The sequence below is a fragment of the Delphinus delphis genome, chromosome 15 (genome assembly GCF_949987515.2).
Source record: "Delphinus delphis chromosome 15, mDelDel1.2, whole genome shotgun sequence".
Taxonomy (NCBI): Eukaryota; Metazoa; Chordata; class Mammalia; order Artiodactyla; family Delphinidae; genus Delphinus; species Delphinus delphis.
Window position 1 is genome coordinate 42,320,104 of NC_082697.1, and position 7,325 is coordinate 42,327,428.

Below are 7,325 nucleotides of genomic sequence, written 5' to 3' on the forward strand. Positions count from 1 at the left end.
CTGGTTCCTCCTTCAAGGGATATACATAACAATACCTTTGAGTTTCTTCTGCAGGAACTAAGGCCCCCACCCAGGTGGAAGATGGTAATTTCAGGCTGAGCACAAGATTCCTGGAGCACCGCCCTGTTACCTCACCACCAACCAATTGGAAGAAAGTCACACACCCTGTAGCCCTCACCCCACGTTTTGCCTATTAAAAACTTCTCCCCAAAAACCATTGGGGAGTTCAGAGTTTTTGGGCATGAGCCACCCATTTTCCTTGCTTGGCCCTGCAATAAACCTCTCTGCTCCAAACTCTGACGTTTTTGTTTGTTTGGCCTCACTGTGTGCCAGGTTCACAAACTTGCATTCAGTAACAGTTGGAGTTTAAAAGGGCCACTTTTGCCCTTTTTTTGCCTTTGGTTTCCGGTTCTAGTTGGTTGAGCTGATTAGGTTCAGTCTCAGGTCATTGTGGGCTGTATTTACATTTCTGATTTGTAGAGATTTAATGCAAGGCAAAGACAGTTGCTTTTAATTCCCCAAAGAACTGGTCACCTAAATGATATTAAAAAGTTGATTTGCCCAGCTATATTTTATTTAATTTGCTTTTCAGTGAGAATATTGCCAATTGAACTGAAATTTAAGAGTTCTATGTTCTAGGACTTTAGAGTTTAATTTATCATGCCTTTAAAAACTTGCATAAGACCTTCAACAAGGCCCTTTTTCTGAGTGCACAAGTTAAAACCTAGAGCAAAATCACTAATTTTATTATTATTAGCCCTTGAATATTAGTTCTCAGTTTTTACTTTATAAAGTTCAGGTAGCCTTATTGGTTTCCGTTAGTATGTTTAATTAATATTTCCTGAGAGGCAGATCTATATGCCCTGTCTTATAATACCAAGCAGGGGAAGCATTCCCCAGTGAAACATGTCTATCCCACAATATAATTAAGCAAAGGTTCACAAGCTGGTTTTTCTTTTTTTTTAAACTAACCATTAGATATATTTTCCACCCTTTAATTTTCTTCTTTTTTAATAAGTACCAATAAAACGGCTGTTTATAATGAGAGCATTCTAAAAATTTACCAATTCAGAAGTCCAATTTAAAGGAACCATCATCTGGCCATTAATGAGATATATCTTAACAGTGACTCAAACCAATAAGATACAAGAGGCTTCCCCAGAAAAGATGCAAAAGATGCCACCTAACCAAGATCCAGAAAGTTTACTCTTCAAAACAGTTGAAGAAAGTAAAGGCCTTCGTTGTACAAGCTAACGCACCAAAGGTTTAGATGGCAAAAAGCCCCTGAGAGTTCGCACAGCCAGAAAAAAAAAGACGGCTCAGGACCCCAGTCTATCCAATTGGATGACAAATGTATATCATATGTGTACCTTTTGGTTGTTAGAGACCACACACACACACACACACACACACACACACACACACACACAATGCCTAAAGAAGAACAGGTAGAACATTTACATTTCAAAGACAGAGGAAGAGAAATGCAAGTTACCCCTAGAAGGGCTTTTGTTTCTTTAAGGTCAGAATTCTGAAAAGATGTGGTTTTTTTTATCAAGCAGGCTTAACTGAATATGCAATAAAAGAGCCCCATTCTTAGTCATTATCAGAGCACGATATTCCCAGGTAAATCAGGCAGTTTTGTAGGTATATAAACCTGGCTAGGGTATTAGTTGGAGGCTCATAATCTGTTGTTCCTTTTGCTTTTTGTTTTGAAAGCTTTATTCCCCATTCAGAGGTTGGTTTGTCAAAATAAAATCACTAGCGATGATCGTGTGGTGGGCAATGTGCCGCTTGTGAGCTGAACTCCTCTAGGTTTTGCCCCAGAGCTGTTTCAGCTTCTCTTACATGTCTTAGGTTTTCCCTCTAGTGGTATAAGACCACCACAGTGCTCAGATGGTGGAATGGCCAGTTCTTATTCGTGTCCCCAGCAGAGCAAGCCTTAGCTAAGATGAGTGGGTTTCCCAATGCGCATGGCTACACAGCATGAGGTCATTATCTTTTGTATCCTGTATCCTGTTCTTTCTCATCCTGAGCCTCCTCAGGGCTCACCATCAGGGTGGCAGTGTAGGCAGGCACCATTTTTCATTCACACCTCCCTTCATCTTCCCTGCATCTTCTCAGTAGGCCTCTGCACTCTCCCAGAAGGCCATGTTGCACCAGCATCATGGCAGACACATTGCTCAAGCTCCAGCATTGTGGCCGACTGAAGTTTGAGAACATGTGAAAGCAGGCAGCTGTCTTCCTATCACGGTTTTAAACATCATTTAAAACTAAATATAATAGCATTTGTGCAATACATGTATAGCATAGGACGGCTAAAAAATATAAACTTATACAAACATGGTCTTATAAAACATTTTTTTAACCTTGTTTATGTATTTAAGATTATCCTGTTAAGCTGCAGAAATGACACAGTAGAGAAGTTTACATTAAAAGTAATGAAGTGAGATTAAACCTGAACAATTTAAATGCAAGTTCTTCAGTATTGCCTTACCTTTTGCCCTTTTGCTGCCAACAAACTATAGACTTATCTAGATTTTTTTCTTACAGACACTATTATTTTTCTGTGTGATCAATATCTAGATGCAGCACCAAAATAAATGTTTTCCTTGGTCAATGTCAAAATATTTTCCTTGACTATAAACATGAATCTATCTACATACCTTTACCCAAATGAATAAGCTGTCAAAACTTAAAGTTCAAAATTAGTTTAACTTTATTGCAAAACCATGTATCATGGCTCCTCCCTTACCTCTTTGCTGCAGTCCCTCACCTCCAGGAAGGAGAAGTGACTTGCACAGGGTCACTTAGCTGATCAATGGAAGTTCAAATACTTCCAGGACAAAATTCTTTGATGATACCGTACTGCTCCCTAAACAACAGTGCATTTCTGAACACAGTTGTCATAACGAACAGTATGACCTAAGGAATGTCATCAGTTCCCATAGAAATATTTCCACAGCTGGGTTTGTAGACATTATTGGTAGTTCAACAGGTAGAAAGAACCTTTCGACCTGTGCATCATACCTCCAGGGAAATTAAAGAAATACCATGAAATGGAAATAGAATTAGAGTTCAAAGACATAATACAAGAATGTTTAGTGTTGTGTAATTTATAATTGTAAAAAAATCAGGGCTATCATAAATGACAACGGGAGAACAGTTCAATGAATCAATAGAACACTGTGCAAATTGAAAAATAATTTAACAAGTATTTGAGGGCATGTAAAGATGGTTATAGAATCTGAACTTTTGATTCTAGAGGAACATGGCTGGCCAAGCGTGGCTTCCAGGTTGGGCTTTAGGAGGCCTTGTAACTTCCATTTTTGTACTCTTGGAATCCATCCACCCTGTAAGGAGTTCAAGCTGTGCTATAGAATGAAGAAGGCCACATGGAGAGAGATTCTGGGAAGTGAGAGGGCATTTTGGATGTTCCGGCCCCAGTGGATGACACCTGGAGCAGATGAACTGCCAGGCTGAGCCCAAGCCAGATTACAGAATCATTAGAAACAATAAATCATGAGTTTTGGGGCCACTATGTTTTGGAGTGGCTTGTTTTGTAGCAATAGGTGACTGAAAAGGTGGGGGAAAAAATGCAGAACCCCTCTCAATACAAATGCTTAGAAATGAGAGATAAACTATAACAAAAATATTTTAAAACATATAGCTCAGCTGACATGAAAGCTAAGGTGTCAGAAGTGAAGAGGAATTTGAACACCAATAATCTAGTGAGCTGAAGATCCAGCAGCCCCAAGGGCTGCAGTTTGGTTGCTGGTGCAGAGATAGGCTCTAAGGCTAGAGACTTGGGTTTTAATGCCCACCTGGGACCTTGGGTCACTCAAGGTAAGGAGCTGAAATTGATAGCTCTACATAAGTAAGTCATAACCCAGCTCAAGAAATTAACAAGGAGACTTGAGCCTGCCCAGGGTGCTGCATGGGGAAAGAAAAAGACTCCCATACTAAGTAGAAAACATATATGCACCATGCGTTTGAAACACAAATTTATGCCATCCAAAGTCATATGTTAATATACAAACTGAAAAATTAATTTAATATTAGATTATAGACCAGTGTTATCCCAGGGAGAGTTAGCAAATGGAAATGTAAAACTATCCCTTGGAATTCCTACAGAAGAATTAAATTTCTGAAGGTGAGTTTACAATTTTAAGACTTACAAAACACAAAAGGAAATGATCCATCGTGAGTGAGAGTTAGCAGATAAGATTACAGGATGATTAGCATGATGAGAACTTGAGAGTAGAATGTTTTGAAGATTTTATAAAATATATACATTTAAATGACAGCAAAAGATAAAAAGTAGATATAAAACTGTAAGAAAAAAGCAAACTATGAAAAATTAACAATTTGGAGGAAGCAAGTAAATATATAGTAATATAAATGACACATGAGGAGACATAAGGGATAGAAGGAGAATAACCAAGACAATTCAACAAGAGCTCTAAAAGGAGCTGGTTGATAGTATTTGAAAGATACTGGCAAGGATTTATCAGAATTGATGAAAGTAATAGGGGCTTCCCTGGTGGCACAGTGGTTCAGAGTCGGCCTGCCAGTGTAGGGGATGTGGGTTCGAGCCTTGGTCTGGGAGGATCCCACATGCCACGGAGCAACTGGGCCTGTGAGCCACAACTACTGAGCCTGCGTGTCTGGAGCCTGTGCTCCACAACAGGAGAGGCCGTGATAGTAAGAGGCCCACTCACCACGATGAAGAGTGGCCCCCGCTCGCCGCAACTAGAGAAGGCCCTCGCGCAGAAACGAAGACACAGCGCAGCCAGGAATGAATAAATAAATAAATAAAATAAAGGAGTTCCTTTAAAAAGAATTGATGAAAGTAATAAATTTTAAGTTAAAAGAAGAATAATAAGTTACAAGAAGGACATATTTAAAATAAATTCACACTTATGCACTACAGAACACCAATGAGAAAAAAATTAAAACAATTAGAGGGAAAGGAGAGTTAACCATAAATAAATAGGTATTGCACAGACAACAAGCTTCCCAAGATCAAGAATTTAGGTCAGAAGATAATGGAATAATTCTGAGTCTTCAAAACATGGATTAAAATAATTGTCATTTAAGAAAATGAGGGGCTTTCCTGGTGGCTCAGTGCTTGAGAATCTGCCTGCCAATGCAGGGGACACAGGTTCGAGCCCTGGTCCGGGAAGATCCCACATGCCGCGGAGCAACTAGGCCCGTGAGCCACAACTACTGAGCCTGCACGTCTCGAGCCTGTGCTCCACAACAAGAGAGGCTGCAACAGTGAGAGGCCCGTGCACCACGATGAAGAGTGGCCCCCGCTCACCGCAACTAGAAAAAGCCCTCACACAGAAACAAAGACCCAACACAGCCAAAAAAATTTAATTAATTAATTAATTAAAAAAGAAAATGATATCCCATTTTCAGGGAAAAAACTTGCTACTCACATACGTTTTCTCTAAAAGCTACTAAAGGAGGCACCAACAGTAAGAAGAAAATTGAGCCCAGAGGAAAGAGTAGTGTGCAGGAAACAACTGCAAGCCAAGAAAAATGGTAAACACAAAGGAACATCAAAATATATATTGATTATAAATTTATAACAATAATAATTGACGAATGGTTAAAAACAGAGTAAGACAAATTACTATTTACGTACATTTTACAATACACAAGATGACACTACATACTTCCCACTGTGTCTGTATTTGTAAATACATATGTGTGTAAAAGTGTAAAAACGTGCATGTTGTTGATTCACACTAATATCAGGATTCAGTAATCTCTGGGAAGGAAGAGAAATAGTTTTAATTTATCTGTAAATACTTTAATTTACCCATAATGCTTTATTTTTTAAAGTAAAATAAAGATCACAAGGAAATTTGAAAAATATTAACACATATTAAATCTGGATAGTGAACATATTCTAGATATGTCTTAAGGTTGTCTGTAATGTTCTTCCTGTTTACAATTTTAATTGTTAAAATTAAAATGTATGACTGTGTATATACATATGAAAGATATGGAAAAATAATATAAGGAAATGCTCCATAATATTAACTACAGAAGTTATTGTCAATAGAGGCATTACGCAGGATCCTTCCTTGTCTACTTTGGGGTATTTTAAATATTATCTACAATGAGCATGATATCGCTTTTCTATACACACACACACACCTCAAAGGATTTTTTTTTAAGATTCATAGGACACTAGAATAGAAAGTTAGCTCAGAGATCATCTCTCCAATTCTTCCTTGAAGACATGTAATTTATGGTGATAGAAATCAGATCAGTTGTACGGTTAATAATTGAAAAGGGAACTTTCTGGGCCAATGGGAATGATGTGGGTTAAATGCATTTTTCAAAACAGTTTGAAGTATACTTAAGATCTATGCATTTCCCTATAGGTTCTTCTAAGGCAGGGTATCTTCTTAGAGTTCTTTCACACGTGGAGAACATGGCAGATGCCTACTTAATAAGATCTCGAAGTGGTGGGATGACAATCAATGACTTTTGCAAATCAGCGTCATGTAAATTATTATTGTTTCTATGATGAGCCCTGGAAACTGGAGCACATGAAAGGGCTGAGAAGGGAGGACACATTGGTTCAAGATTAGGTTTCTCAAAGAATACCTTGAAGAGTTGAGTTAATCACCCCCATCAGCCAAGCAAGTTGTCAATGTCGCGTACATTTATTAGCAGTGATTTATCCCCTGCCTGCAATTACAGCTCAGATATCCAAAGCTCTTGGATAGTCAAAGAAGATCTTTCTAGGCACATTTGAGGGGTGAGAAGCATTTAAATGGCTGTATGAAAAAGATATTCCTTGCTCAACCTATGAAGATATCTTTAATCTAACAAATGGTTTCTCCTTATCTTCGGCAGGGGCACAAGATGAAGCAAAGGAACAAAGAAATGGAAGTAAATGACAGTCCTCAGCATTGCAGGCCTCCCGGGCCCCGGGGGGCGGGGGGGGGTGGTGGTGGTGGAAAAAGACACCTGCGTGGGGGGGGAGGCGAGTCCCACGGAAGGATGGGGAATCCTTTGCTCTAATTTCTCCAGCCGCATTTTGTTCTGTTCACCGGCAGAAAGAGAAAGAAAAAAAGGAAAAAAAAAAAGTTTTATTTGGTGGGGGGACCCACGTGAATGCATCTTTCAGGCACTATTCCTGTCATTTCTGTCTTTTCTCTCACGACTCTGCCCCAGGGTCCCAGTGGCACGTGTGACATACATGTGTATCCTGGCTCCTGTCTGCTTTCTCAGTTATTTCACAAAGCTGGTTGGTACAGTGGTTTCTTCCGAGAAAGAGAAGGAAGGTGACTGTTGGGTAA

General features: G+C 39.2%; 1 protein-coding gene across 1 annotated transcript in view; it reads left to right on the top strand.

Moving 5' to 3' along the window:
• MACROD2 (mono-ADP ribosylhydrolase 2) overlaps positions 1-6,951 on the top strand; it is a 1,989,932-nt gene extending 1,982,981 nt beyond the window's left edge. The window contains exon 18 of the mRNA XM_060031258.1: positions 6,880-6,951. The gene's annotated coding sequence lies outside the window, so the exon portion shown is untranslated. The remainder of the gene's footprint in view (positions 1-6,879) is intronic.
• Positions 6,952-7,325: the final 374 nt, after the last annotated feature.